Source organism: Myxocyprinus asiaticus, chromosome 42, assembly GCF_019703515.2.
Source record: "Myxocyprinus asiaticus isolate MX2 ecotype Aquarium Trade chromosome 42, UBuf_Myxa_2, whole genome shotgun sequence".
Lineage (NCBI taxonomy): Eukaryota > Metazoa > Chordata > Actinopteri > Cypriniformes > Catostomidae > Myxocyprinus > Myxocyprinus asiaticus.
The window spans coordinates 28,984,150-29,000,311 of NC_059385.1; the positions used below are offsets into that span (position 1 = coordinate 28,984,150).

Consider the following 16,162-nt stretch of genomic DNA (forward strand, 5'->3'; position numbering starts at 1 on the left):
GAGTAAGATGACAAGGTAATGACAAGAACGACACCATCCCCACAGTCAAGCATGGAGGTGGGTCAGTCCTGTTATGGGGGTGTTTTGTGGCTGCAGGAAACGGCTATCCTGACTATGTAACTGACACCATGGATTCTTTCAGGTATCAGCTATTTTGGCATGAAAAAGCACAGACATAGAGGCTATAGGAATACAAAATGAATAAAATCCCAGATGCAGTTTATTTTGCAACAAAAACCCAATAATAACCATAAAACAAAAAATAAGATTTGGTCCATCTTTAAATAAGCCTTAAAATACACCGGGGACTCTTATTTTGAAAAGTCTGTGCTCCCAGCTCACACAAACACATAAGGAAAACAAAACATACACTCTTACAATTATCTACAATGTATTACAATATTAATACTATAAAGTAAACATTGTCATATAGGCTAATAAATACTGTATGAGCAGTAATTCATCAACAGTAGATCATCATTCATCAATAGATCATCAGCTTTCCTATAATAAAAACAGACTTTTTCCTTTTTCTCTAGTGACACTGTCTGTCAAAATTAACAGGAAAATTAACATGAACTTATGATTAATGTTAATCTATTTAACAATAAAACCTCTTATATAAAGGAATAATAAAGAAATCTATCGGTAACTATTGGCTTTGATTTGTGCGGATAACCGATAGTTCCAAGAGGCAACTAAAACTGATGTATCAGTCAACCTCTAATGCTAACTGTATTTTAATTTGCCTTGTACTTGTACTTTGCACAGTGACAAGTTGAATGTAATCTAGTCTAATATACAGTATTACTTGCTTGTAAGAGTAATCCATTTTTATTATGCAGGTAAATACAGATCGGGTGATGAAGATAAAATTAACCCTCCACCTTTCCAGATGCTGTCAATCATATACTGTTCAAGTTGAACACCTCTGAATATTCTGAAAGCTGAGTTTAAAACTAAACAAAACAAAATAGTGTTAATGGTTCTTTTTAGGCCACGTCCAAACTAATAGGTTTTCATCTGAAAATGCATTGATTTTGCTACATTTATGCATCTTATCCACATTGGAACTGCATTTTCCTTCACTGAAAATGAAGTGAATCGAAAACACACGCTTATACTGCATACTCTGGAAAAAGGTGTTTTCAAACAAAAACGGATTAATGTGGATTGGGTTCAGTAATCAAGTTGATCTGGAAATATGTAAATATATTGGCTTCATCTGTGTTACATAATAAAGGTTTAACATTACTTTCACCTTTAATTACTATGCGATATACAGTACCCATCTTTATAGACCGGATCAATCGCTACAGAAAGAAAGACGAAAAAGTGGTATATTAAGTCCATAGCCCTTTATAATACATTAAAAAATAAAATATATTTTAGCCTATTTTTAAGATTTACAGTATACAACAGAAGTGAGTACACCCCTGTGCAATATCACTTAAATGTCAGATTATTCAAAATTGTATCACCTCTGAATAATTGCATAGTTTCTACTTTGGGGCCTGTATTTTCAATGTAGTCTTTCTAAAGTATTTGTTTTTGATTGTTCATAAGAGGATATACTCTACTTGTCAACTTAGAAATAATGCAATTATTGAGAGGTGATACAGTTTTGAATAATTTGACATTTAAGTGATATTGCACAGGGGTGTATTCACTTCTGTTGTATACTGTACATTTTTCAATTTCATTACAACATTCCACCAAATTGATTTGTGTAATCTTTTCACAAAATTAAATGAATAAAACCTGAATAAATTAAAGTTTTTATTAATTTAATTTTGTTAAAGATTACACAATTCATTTTGAAGAAATTTAGTTATGAAATTGAAACGTGTAAATCTTAAAAATAAGCAAAAATAAAAAATAAAAAAAAAAAATTTTGGAAGGTACTTTGAAGAATGTTTAGCATGTGTTGATTTGAAAGTGCACATTCATACTTTTTACTGCTAACTGTTCAGTGTTAGTCTGAAATAGTGTACAATAGCTTTCCAATGATCAAAATATATTAATATAATTTATTAAATGTCCCTTTGTCTCTGATAAACTGTGAAAGATGCGATAAAGATATGTTTAAGTTGCACTTAATGGACTTAAATCGGCTCAAAGCTCTCGTTAATTACGAATGTTTTTACATACTACTTAGATAACAATGCTTTTGGGAAACATGCCGTAGAGATTAAGTACTACTATAGTTCACCCAAAAATGAAAATTCTCTCATCATTTACTCACCCTCAAGCCATCCAGATATGTATGACTTGCTTTCTTTGTTTCCCATTGTTTTCCTATATAAACACATGCTGGACGAATGTCTTTGACTGTTGCACCACGTCTCGCTGTTTCTTCAGCATCACGCGCGGGACCAGCACTTTTTAAACACCGTGTCGAGTTAAAAAGAATTTACAATTTTCAAAAACACATGTCCAGACACCTGCGCTCTTTCATTCTTTGTGCTGCATCTAGATTGTTTAGGTGTCTAGGTGTCACTAAGATTCAACATTCTGAACAAGGTCAGGCTATAAAGAGGGACTATTGCATTGTTTCATGTTATTCCAGATTGTTCTGCACCAAGCAAAGTTTCAGCACATAAACGGTAAGGCAATGCTTTTTTTTCCCTTCTGCTCTAGTGTAGCCTACTGAGGGGCTGCTGTGCTTATTAAAACTGAATATGTTTACTGTTTCAATACTGTTACTAATGTTGCATATATGCTTACATATAATACAGCCTATTGCAACAGTACTTGCTAGGAGAAGAAATGATAAAGATAGTGAATGAGTTCGGGCCGGGTAGAGTCCCAGCTCATGGTCTCGGGTACAGGTTGGGGTTTCATTTTAAGGCCTGTGTAGACCTCTACAACAGAGCTAAAATATTCTTCTAAAAACCTTTGTGTTCAGCAAAAGAAAGTCATACAAATCTGGGATGGCATGAGGGTGAGCAAATTATGAGATAACTGTAATTTTTGGGTGAAATATCCCTTTAAATCCTAGTAACGTTCTACTAAGTGCTTGGGGAAACCCAGCCAATAACAATATTCTTTATTTTCACAAAATAAAAGAATACTTAAAGTAAATCAATACAGGAACTTTACAGCTCTCAAAAATTAAATTCAACAAAACTAACTGCGCAGAGTGCCTTCAATATTGTATTATGCACTCAAGCCCGCTCTTCTTAAAGAGACCATATTGCCTAAATGTCCAAAACATTTATATCCCAAGTAAAAGAAAAGTACAGATTTGTTACTCTTGCTATTGGAATTTGCTTTATTTTTTATTTTTTATGGCATGTAGAAATGTAAAGTCAATCACTCAACCTTCAGTAAGTTTCTTGAGCATTTCATTGCTGCACACATTTTCACCGGATCTGTTGCTATGTTAATTTAAATGCCTAAAATATAAAGCTCTGAAAATTTGAACTGTGAGTGCTTACACCTAGAAATATTTATGCACAGTTACAGTTCTATAGTGTTATTACTTGCCTATAGACTTTAAAATACACTTGACATTAAAATTCTGTTATATATATATATATATATATATATATATATATATATATATATATATATTTTTTTTTTTTTTTTTTACAACAAATGCAATGAAATCTTATGCCAGAAGGCTAAATCTAAGTGATTTAACAGAAATGTAAGTGCCATATGTGGTATAAAGGCATGGAGAGCTTATCATTTTCTAGTAATTGCTAATAATTTCTAGTAATGTTCTCATTTTATTGTTATCATGCTCACCCCCCTGGACATTAAATGTCCCTGGCTGAATATGAATCCTACTACAGCCTTGGGCAAAAGTATTTACAAGATGCATTTGAATTGCAAAATATAAATATATTGTTCTTTTGTTTGTACCCATACCCATCTAAGACACTTAGTCAATCTCTTGGAATTATGACGTTAATCATGTATTTTTGTTGCACTTAAAATAGTTTTACCCCTAAATAAATAAGTACTTGTGAAAAAACAGTTGAACAACATGTTGACATGAAGAATCCAGTCATATCAGTAGCTTAGAAAAGCTGTTTTATTTAACATAAGGATGGTCTTCACCATGGTGGTTGCCATGTAGAAATCACATGACCAGCGAATACTAAAACTCTATAACCCTCCTATTATTGGACACTTTCAGCTGCAGAATAAATTAACTGTAGAGGACAATTACGCCTGCGAATAAGGCATTTCTTCAGTGACGCTGGAAACCAAAAACATTTGCATGATGGTGCAGTTGTAGTATCGACCGCAAAAAAAAAAAAAAAAAAAAAAGCACCTATAATGTCTGTACATGCACATTAGAAGTGTAATTAATTTAAATAGTAAAAGTAAACAGGATGGAAAACTATTTTGAAATTGTTTTTTAATATGCTCATCCTCAGTGCAGGTGCTTGCAGTCATATTTTCTCTTTAGAAATCCATCCAAAAGGTTTGCTTTACAGACAGTGAACAAATACAACAGAACACACAATCACCTCATAAAATAGAGTTGGTAGATGTGCATTATAAATTCATGTAGTTGTAATAACAGTCCATGTGTTACTGAGATGATGTTGCCTCAGACAGGCTCGTACTCTTTCTCCCAGGCGGAAAATCTATCCGTCAGGTGTCTGGCTGATGGTTTAGTGTGAGCAATCACCTCCAGGAAATCTGCTGTGGTCACAGTTTCTAGTTCAATAACCGGCATATTGGACTGACCTGTGAAGATACACGGTGTGATGCATTCTGTGAATTGTTGTTGAAACAGGATTTCATGATGAAACAGCAAGTTTTATGTCGTTCAGACTGGGCTGTGGCATATTTTTTTTACCTTCAATGTGATTTTCAAGGGTGTCGAACATTTTTCGCACAGGTCTCATAGCGGCTTCCTTACACACTAATCTGATATCTGACCCCACGTAACCATGAGTCTCCTGTAATATCAAGTCAAAATACCTGTATACACTCAGTGACCACTTTATTAGATACACCTGTACACCTACTTATTCATTCAATTATCTAATCAGCCAATCGTGTGGCAGCAGTGCAATGCATAAAATCATGCAGATATGAGTCAGGAGCTTCAGTTTATGTTCACATCAACTATCAGAATGGGGAAAAATTTTCAACTAGATAGGCTGGTTTTAGTATTTCTGTAACTGCTGATCTCCTGGGATTTTCAAGCACAATAGTCTCTAGAGTTTATTCAGAATGGTGCCAAAAACCAAAAACATCCAGCGAGCGGTAGTTCTGCAGATGGAAATGCTTTGTTCTGTTCTTGGCTGACAGAAGTGGAACCTGACGTGGTCTTCTGCTGTTGTAGCCCATCCGCTTCAAAGTCCGACATCGTGTGCATTCTGAGATGCTATTTTGCTCACTACAATTGTACAGAGTGGTTATCTGAGTTACTGTAGCCTTTCTGTCAGCTCGAACCGGTCTGGACATTCTCCATTGACCTCTCATCAACAAGGTGTTTCTGTCTGCAGAACTGCTGCTCACTGGACGTTTTTTGTTATTCGCACTGTTCTGAGTAAACTCTAGAGACTGTTGTGCATGAAAATCCCGGGAGATCAGCAGTTACAGAAATACTCAAACCAGCCTGTCTGGCACCAAAAATCATGCCATGGTTGAAAACACATTTTTTCCCCATTCTGATGGTTGATGTGAACATTAACTGAGGTTCCTCGTCTATATCTGCATGATGTTATGCATTGCACTGCTACCACAGGATTGACTGATTAGATAATCACATGAATAAGTAGGTGTACAGGTGTACTTAATAATATGCTCTATGAGTGTATCTCTACTATATCTGCTCTCTCACCTGTGCCAGCCTGTCATAGTCCAGCTTTGTACACAATTCCACCACCCCTGTGTTGTTGACCGGAGGAAGCCAGTGGCTGATCATGACCTGTCTAGCAGTGGCAGATGGCAGACTCACCAGCATCCATTTCTCCAGCCTCCTCAGCATGGCATGATCCAACTCCCTGTAGAGAGAAGAGAAATTATAATCACAGCCATAACCTATGGTAGCAATCTAGTCTACTCATGATCACTCCTCACCAGGGTAAGTTTGAGGCAGCCAGCATGAATACAAGGTTGTTAGATCATGCCAGTCCATCCATCTGAACCATTAACTCTGTCTTCATCCTTCTACTGCCCTCATGTTCACCTCCTTAAAGACCAGCCGTAAAGTAACAAGTCATAAATTGTATGGTGCAACTATGACCGTTGCTCTTACTTAGGATTAGGGATTCAAACAAACCCCTGACCCTAAAGTATTAAATACAGTCACTCTCTCACCCTTGGCCAACCCCTCACCTGCCCATCACTGACTCCAGCTCATCCAGGAAGATGGTGTTCCATTGAGCAACCTTCTTGGCCCATGATGGTCACATTTCAGAAAACAATAAAACACAAAGCTGTAATGTTTTTCCTGATTATTTCACTGACCCAAACTAACTTCTCAGAGTCTCCTCTCCACTTGCTCACAATGCTGGATGCAGAGATGTTGAAAAACGTGGCCACTGCTTTGGCCAGCATGGTTTCCCTGTGCCTGATTTTATAAGAGAATGTGGGAAAGTACTTCATTAAAGCACAAGGAATCAGATATATTTTATATAAGGGGTGAACGCATAAATATCTTAAATAAAACTGAGCACAGAGAGGTCACACTTGGTGGACCATATACAGTGCATCCGGAAAGTATTCACAGCACTTCACTTTTTCCACATTTTGTTATGTTACAGCCTTATTCCAAAATGGATTAAATTCATTATTTTCCTTAAAATTCTACAAACAATACACCATAATGACAACGTGAAAGTAGTTTGTTTGAAATCTTCGCAAAAAAAATAAAATAAATAAAATAAAATAAATAATCACATGTACATAAGTATTCACAGCCTTTGCTCAATACTTTGTTGAAGCACCTTCGGCACAAATTACAGCCTCAAGTCTTTTTGAGTATGATGCTACAAGCTTGGCACACCTATTTATAAATAAATATTTATTTAATAAAATAATTTTTATTAAAATAATTAATTATTAATTATTATTTTTGGGCAGTTTCTCCCATTCTTCTTTGCAGGACCTCTCAAGCTCCATCAGGTTGGATGGGGAGTGTTGGTGCACAGCCATTTTCAGATCTCTCCAGAGATGTTCAATCGGGTTCAAGTCTGGGCTCTGGCTGGGCCACTCAAGGACATTCACAGAGTTGTCCCGTAGCCACTCCTTTGTTATCTTGGCTGTGTGCTTAGGGTCGTTGTCCTGTTGGAAGATGAACCTTCACCCTAGTCTGAGGTCCAGAGTGCTCTGGAGCAGGTTTTCATCAAGGATGTCTCTGTACATTGCTGCATTCATCTTTCCCTCGATCCTGACTAGTCTTCCAGTTCCTGCCGCTGAAAAACATCCCCACAGCATGATGCTGCCACCACCATGCTTCACTGTAGGGATGGTATTGGCCAGGTGATGAGCGGTGCCTGGTTTCCTCCAGACATGATGCTTGCCATTCAGGCCAAAGAGTTCAATCTTTGTTTCTCATGGTCTGAGAGTCCTTCAGGTGCCTTTTGGCAAACTCCAGGTGGGCTGTCATGTGCCTTTTACTGAGGAGTGGCTTCCATCTGGCCACTCTACCATACAGGCCTGATTGGTGGAGTGCTGCAGAGATGGTTGTTCTTCTGGAAGGTTCTCCTCTCTCCACAGAGAAATGCTGGAGCTCTGTCAGAGTGACCATCGGGTTCTTGGTCACCTCCCTGACTAAGGCCCTTCTCCCCCGATCGCTCAGTTTGGCCAGGCGGCCAGCTCTAGGAAGAGTCCTGCTGGTTCCAAACTTCTTCCATTTACAGATGATGGAGGCCACTGTGCTCATTGGACCTTCAATTCTGCAGAAATTTTTCTGTACCCTTCCCCAGATCTGTGCCTCGATACAATCCTGTCTCGAAGGTCTACAGACAATTCCTTGGACTTCATGGCTTGGTTTGTGCTCTGACATGCACTGTTAACTGTGGGACCTTATATAGACAGGTGTGTGCCTTTCCAAATCATGTCCAATCAACTGAATTTACCACAGGTGGACTCCAATAAAGTTGTAGAAACATTTCAAGGATGATCAATGGAAACAGGATGCACCTAAGCTCAATTTTGAGTGTCATGGCAAAGGCTGTGAATACTTATGTACATGTGATTTTTTTCATTTTTTATTTTTTATAAATTTGCAAAGATTTCAAACAAACTTCTTTCACATTGTCATTATAGGGTATTGTTTGTAGAATTTTGAGGAAAATAATGCATTTAATCCATTTTGGAATAAGGCTGTAACATAACAAAATGTGGAAAAAGTGAAGCGCTGTGAATACTTTCCAGATGCACTGTAGGAGTAAACTCTTCCAATGTGACAGAATTCCAGTGAACAATTGAGGATACTGAAAAGAGAGAAGAAAATTGTCCAAAAACAGTCTTTTGTAATAAACTGAAAATGTCCATTATCAGCACTAGAACTAGATTTCTATTTTTTCTATAGGTCGTTGCTATTCAGAGATTGTTTTAGCACATTGCTAGGTGGTTGCTATGGTAATCCAGGTGATAACTAGTGCATTGATACACTGTTCTGGGTGGTTTCTAGGCAGTTGCTAGGGTTTTCTGGGTATTTACTAGGGCATCCATAGGTGATTGCTATAGTGTTCTGGGTGGTCGCTAGAAAGATGTAAGGGTGTACTTGGTAGTTGATAGACAATTGCTAGGGCATTGTTAGGTGGCCACTAGGGTGTTCTGGGTGGTTACTGGGGCATTGATAGGCGGTGGCTATATAATCTGGGTGGTCGCTAGTGCATTGATGGTGTGTTCTGAGTGGTTGAGTTACAGTTGTTAGGGTGTTGCTGGGTGGTTACTGGGGCATTGATAGGTGGTTGCTATTAGATCTGGGTGGTCACTAGTGCATTGATAGGGTTTTCTGAGTGGTTGCTAAACAGCTGCAAGTGTGTTCTGTGTGGTTGCTAGGCAGATGCAACAGTGTTCTGGTTAGTTGCTAGAGTGTTGTTGGATGGTAAATAGGGCATTGCTGTGGTGATCTGGGTGGTAGCTAATGCATTGAAAGGGTGTTCTGGATAGTTACTTGGGTGTTGCTGGGTGGTTGCGTGAGTGTTCTGGGTGGTTAGTGGGGCGTTGATAGGTGATTGCTATTTTATCTTGGTGGTCACTAATGCATTGATAGGGTGTTCTGGGTGGTTGCTAGGCATTTGCTAGGGTGTTGCTGGGTAGATGCGTGAGTGTTCTGGGTGGTTACTGGGGCATTGATAGGTGGTTGCTATTTAGTCTGGGTGGTCGCTAGTGCACTGATAGGGTGTGCATTAAAAGTGTGTTCTGTGTGGTTGCTAGGCAGCTGCAACAGTGTTCTGGTTAGTTTCTACAGTGTTGCTTGGTGGTTACTAGGGCATTGCTATGGTGATCTGGGTGGTAGCTAGTGTATTGATTGGGTGTTCTGGGTGGTTTCCAGGCAGTTGCTAGGGTTTTCTGGGTATTTACTTGGGCGTCAATAGGTGATTGTTATAGTGATCTGAGTGGTAGCTAGTGCTTCGATAGAGTGCTGTGGGTGGTCGCTAGACAGATGTAAGGGTGTTCTTGGTAATTGCTATGTGATTACTATGGCATTGTTATGTGGCCACTAGGGTGTTCTGGGTGGTAACTAGTGCATTGCAAGGGTGTTCTGCTTAGTTCCTTGGGTGTTGTTGGGTGGTAACTAGTGCATTGAAAAGGTGGTTACTGGAGTGTTGATAGGTGGTTGCTATGTGATCTGGTTGGTAGCTAGTGCGTTGATAGTGGGTGATTGCTATACAGTTGTTAGGGTGTTGAGAGAGGCTGCTAGGCAGATGCAAGGGTGTTCTCATTAAGCCCAAAGTATACTTCGGTCAGACGCGAATGCGTATATACATTTCGTCATCAGAAGAGTGCTCGGGCAGTGAACATGTGCGGCCTGAATTTTCTAATTGCGCGTACCCTGAACGTGCAGAATGTGCATGCGCCTTGAATTATTTGCACTAATTAGTGGGTCCACAAGGAGGCAACACTCACAATTGAGACTTTGCTGTTACGAAGAAGAGCTAGAAGAAGATGTAATCACCGGTAAACAACAGGAGACTAAGGCAGAAACAATAACAGTGGATGTGCACACCAGTAGCGCATGTTTGAGGAAGTTAGGAGATACCTGCGTTTGTATAGCTCTAGTCTGAAGAAATATAAAGACACCTGTAGAAAGGTTCTTAGTTCGGGGCAATGGAGGAGTCAGGAGACAACGAAGCAGGTTCAAGGTCAGTTCTTTAATTAGCAGTTTTTCACACATGCACGACGGTAACCGTCATTATAAACATAAAGGTAATACAAATTTAGCACACTCTCAGACACTCTGGCTGTTGTGCTTTCTGGTCACTCTCTCTCCCCTCTCTGATGGCATGCCTTTTAGGTCTCCCTCCGCCATCACTATAATGAGAGACAGGTGACGAGCCTTACTGCTCTCCCTCTCCGGCAGACCGACACATGACCATGCCCCCCATGCCACAACATCTTTATGGGTCTAAACTCTTGAAGAGAAAAAGTCAAGTATCTCATAGCAGTTGTATCGTGCATGTGCCAACCGCCTGTGTAGGCGTGCAGTCATATGAAGTATATTTTGGAAGGCTAGCATTCCACTAAACGCATACATTAAGCGTTCACGTCAAAACCTAAGTATACTTTGGACTTTAGTTGGAATGGTGTTGCTGGTTGGGTGCAACAGTTTTCTGGGTGGTTACTAGAGTGTTTCTTGCCGGTTGCTATTGGGATCTGGCTGGTAGATATTGTACTGATAAGGTGTTCTGTGTGGTTGCTAGGCAGTTGTAAGGATGTTCTGTGTGGTTGCTAGGCAGATGCAAGGGTGTCCTGATTAGTTGGTTTGGATGTTGCTTGGTAGTTACTTAGGTGTTCTGGGTGGTTACTAGGGTGTTGCTAGGTTGATATTGTGATCTGGGTGGTAGCTAGTGCATTGACAGTGTGTTCTGGGTGGTTGCTAGGCAGTTGTTATGGTGTTGTGTGTGGTTACTAGGCTGATGCAAGGGTGTTCTGATTAGTTGCTAGGGCATTGCTACGATGTTCTGTGTGTTTGCTAGGCGGATGCAAGGGCATTGTTAGGTGGCTGCTAGGGTGTTCTGGGTCATTGCTAGGTGGTTGCATATTGGCCAACCTTTAAGTCTCTATGATATTCTAGTCTCTAGAGTATAGACAATGTTTTAGTTTGATCTCAAGTCAAAGTGAATACCAGCAAGTAATATTCTAATTAACCTATTGACTGTCAAACGCCACTTTAATAACCCACATTTCATCTAATATGTGAAAAGCCCTACTATTGACAAAACTGAAATTCTTTTAACATAATTTTATTTAAATATGCAAAACACAATTCTTGCTGTTTTACATTTACATATATGCATTTGGCTGAAGCTTTATTCAAATCGAATTATAGTGCATTGAATGTATACATTTGATCAGTTTTTGTGTTACCTGTGAATCAAACCCATAACCTTGGCATTGCTTGCAGCACACTCTATCAATTGAGCTACAGAAAACTTGCTTCATGCACTACAAACACCAGTCCAAAACAACTTGTGCAAGCAGAAATTCTACACCATTCTGCATGTCGAAAACCTCCATACAAATGGTTGAGGCAGAGAAGACAAATAATGTTTACATTTCCTCGTCTTCAGGGGCGTATTGTGGATTTTTAGTCATCACCATTGAGGCTAGGGATGAGCCGGATATGAGAGCGGTTAGGCTGGATGGTATTCAGCTATAGATTACTTGTCAACTTAAGAAATAACCTTGTGCCTGGCTTTGCTCTAGCCTTTAGTGGAGATATATTCAGAATCGAAGGCAGGCGGCAGCTTGAGAAATACCAAAGTGTTTAGCAGCCAAGCACCTTAATAGGGTAGACGACAGCTTTGACTAATCGCTTGGCCGCCTCTAGGCCTATAATGTTGTCCCAGCGCACGTTGGGGTTTTGTAAATAGATATCCTTTACAGAGAGACAGGAGAGAAAGTTGAAATGAAGTGCTTCAATAATACATGTTCCACCTTGTGTGCATGTATGTTTTTGTTTTGCACGCACACACACACACACACACACACACACACACACACACACACACACACACACACACACACACACACACACACACCCCATCTAATAAAAGACTGTATACTGCTCTCTAGTGTTGAATAAATATGTTTGAATTGCACAATACTGTATGTTTTTTTAATAACAGAAATATTCCAGTTGTTCCACTTCACATTATACTTTACATAACAATAAGAGAAATATTCTTTTTGTCCTATGGTATTAATGAGTGATACCTGTAAAGAACACTTACGGGTCATATTTCACCCCAAAATCAAAAGAAAGACAAAAGAAATTACTGTGTATTTTGCATAACCCTAAGGGCAAGAACATTTATTGCTATTTTCCAAAACATTAGGGCCCAAATAATTCACTTTTTTTCCCCTGCAATATATATATATATATTTATATTTTTCAGTTCTAATTTTAATCTCACTATTTTTTTTTTCTTCATCTCAATTCTCATTAATGCAAAAGATAATTGTCATTCTCATTTAGTAACTTATTTATACATCATGGTGGTATTTGTTGTATTTCCTTTAATTTATGCTAATTTTAACAACAACAAAAGTCCAGACAGGATGATTTTCAGTACTGTATTACAGTAATTGAGAATAATGACAATTACAAACAAAATCAGAAGCATCTGTAAACTTTACAGTAACAATAATTTGGGTGAAAATAATGTCAAAATGCAAAATAAATTCCTAAAATAGGCTTACTTTTCTTTACACTAGAGGTGCTAAAACAACTGTGCATTATATATATATATATATATATATATATATATATATATATATATATATATATATATATATATAATATTGTTTTTCAGATTAATCACGATCTTCATTCGAAAGATCTCGATATCGATTCTTAATCACTCGCATCTGCAACCAAATTTCACGCTATGTGACTAAAGTGAATATATTTGGCAACTGGCTGGTAAATGTTTGCATTTCACTCACCAGTAATTGTGTAGTGTAGTTGTGATGTGTTCAGCAGCGAGATCCTTTCACATTGTGTTGAGAGTAAAAGTTGTTCCGTGTAATGTGTGTCCAAAGACGAGATCCACGTGACCCATTTGTCATTGAATAATGTCTCTTTTAATACCCTTTCTGTACTTTACAGTCAGCTGTTGATCAACAACAACTACAAAAAACAAACATTTAATTCTAATCATGCATCACACTGAGGTAAAGCCAATCAAGTCCTCTCTAGTTAACATGAGCTCATTTAAAGGCGCTGTTTACAGAAATTTCGTTTTTTGTTAAAGAGACAGTACCGGTTTTTGCACGTGTCCAACAAATTAATATAAATACTTGTAAATAGTACAAATTATGCAATTTAACAATAAATTTATAACAAAAATAATATATGAATATAATATCTTATTTATTGATTGAATACATGGATTTGTTCATTTTTAAAAAGCCAAAATGTGACAAAAATGATGATATAGTAACAAAATATAATTAGTAAAATTAATATTTTCCTAATGTACCTAGTGTAAAGGTCCCCTGTATAATTAACAGCATTAGCTGGGAGATAATTTATTTTATATATAAGCAAAAAGGACATTATAACTGAAATAAACCCATATGAATCGATATTGAATCGAATCGGAATCGAATCGAGAGCTTGCGAATCGGAATCTAATTGAATCGGGAAATCTGTATCAATAGCCAGCCCTACATATTTTTCACTCTATTACTCACACACTGCAATGTTATGATATCGAAACACTTTTACTATAACACATAATTTGAAAAATTCTTAATTTTTATGACCTTCATTTACACACTTACTACAACATGATTAGCTTGCGTGGTAGCTCACCTGATAGAGTGTTGGACATGAGATGATGAAAACAGTGTTGTTGCACTTGAGAATACAGTGTCATAGAAGCGACAAGAAATTATGAGGTTCCTTCAGAAAATGTGCTTTCCATGTGGCATGTGCTTTTAGACCACTATCGGTTAGGTTTAGGTGTTGGTTAAGAGGGAGGACGTCTGTTTTGTGTTACTCATTTTATTTCAGATAACTATTGGTTAGGTTTAAGTTAAAGTTTTAGGTTGGGGAGGTACGTTTTACTCATTAAAACCTTCATCCAATATTCACCTTAAAAACCTTGTCTGATTACGACATAATTTCACTCGCTTTTGGCGCCCCCGCTGGACATTTCACAGGAAAACCGCAGCCAAACGTGTAGTCAAGCACATAATGTGTTGCCTCCGTCACGTAATTTTCATGAGATCAGGCTCTTTTGATTTGGGGGGTGAAATACATTTCAGACATGGTCTTGATGCTCTCCATATGTATTCTATATGATCACTATATTCACCACAATATTCCTCCAAACTGCCCCAAAACAAAGAATTTCATAAACATTGACTTACTCTGCAATAACAGTGGCAAGTTCTCTCATTTCACTATTCATCCCAATGAAGGCACTGATCTGTTTCATCAAACATTCCTGTGAAAAGTAAAATACAGTATAACAATTCAGCTCTCAAGACTATATAACTAAGTGTGAGAGTGCCACTGTGATTGAGAAATGCTTAACTGACCATGAAAACATCAGTGGACCTACCAAGAAATCAGAGGCACAGGGCAAAATATTGACAGTCTCATTAGTGGCACCTTTAACTGCATCTTGAATCAGATTTTTGTAATCAATCAGATGTCCCTGAGAAGAAACAATTAATAACATATCATACAACATAGAGAACACATATTTAGCTTTTATTTTATTTCATGCCTATAAATTAGTGTGCCAAAAATGTCTGAATTACCTTTCTCATGAGTGTCCCCTCTTCTGTCCCATTCCTGATTATTGGAGACACTTTCAGGTCAAATTCTGATGCCTCTGCTGGGGACAGGTGCTCACTTTTCTGGACAGATTAAGCAAAGTTAATCAAATGGTGAAACTTCTTCAGTGTTTCATGTTCAGGATGTTAAAATGAAACATTGGATTTTGGTATACTGTGTGATTTTTGATATTACATGTGATGGTAATGACATTTGTTTTTTACTTTTTTGGAGAAAAAGTTTGATAAGCCTAGGACTTGCTCAACAACAAGTTAAATAAGGGTCAATTAACTTTAAAACTAAAAAAAAAAAAAAAAAAAAGAAAATAGAAACTTTGTTCCTGAATTACAATTCTCGAATACTAACCAGTTAATACAGCTACTATAAGATTATAATGCAAAAATCTAAAAAATTTGTAGCATTTCCAATTTTTGATTGATACTTTGCTGCCTTAAATGAAACATTCTTCTCTGTCACTTAACAAAATAACCAAATATAAACTTAAAAAATTGGGAAAACTTCAATTATTCTCTGAAATGCTTTGCATGATGGTAATGACAGCAGTTTTGGAAAATGTATGACTTTCTAAGTTCTTAGGAAAAAAGTGCAAAGTAGAAGTTCCCTGATTTTAACTCTTTTTATAAATCATTACCGAGGGAAAGTTAAAAAAAAGTGTAGGTAGTGGACAAGGCCAGAATAGAAAAAAAGTTAAAAAATAATTTCAAAACTGTTAAAATAAGGAAAATGTAATTAAGGACTCGAAATAAAGAGTTTAAATTATAATCTATCCTTTAAAATAAGAATGACTGTTCTGTGGAAAGAGCTTTTTTTCCTGTTAAAATCAAAGGGAAATATTCACCCTATATAACGTTTATTTGATTTTAAGAGACTTACACTGCTGGATTTACATTGGATGGAGTTGATTCTTGGGAGTGTCTGACTGGTAGATGAAGATGTCTTATGAATGATGTGAATGCAAACAGCACAGATACACATGCATAGTGAATACAAGTAAGTTATATGGACCTTTTTGCAGCACAAAGCAATGGGTAACCCTTAATAATAAATTTTCTTAAGAACAATAACAAACATTATTTCACAATATTATAATTATTTTCTCAAATTAAATATATATATATATATATATATATATATATATATATATATATATATATATATATATTATATATGAGACACATATTTTTTAATATAGATTATAAT

General features: G+C 37.2%; 1 pseudogene; it reads right to left on the reverse strand.

Annotated features, from left to right (window-relative positions):
- Positions 1-4,567: 4,567 nt before the first annotated feature.
- Positions 4,568-15,937, reverse strand: LOC127432691 (katanin p60 ATPase-containing subunit A-like 2; annotated as a pseudogene).
- Between the last annotated feature and the right edge of the window lie 225 nt (positions 15,938-16,162).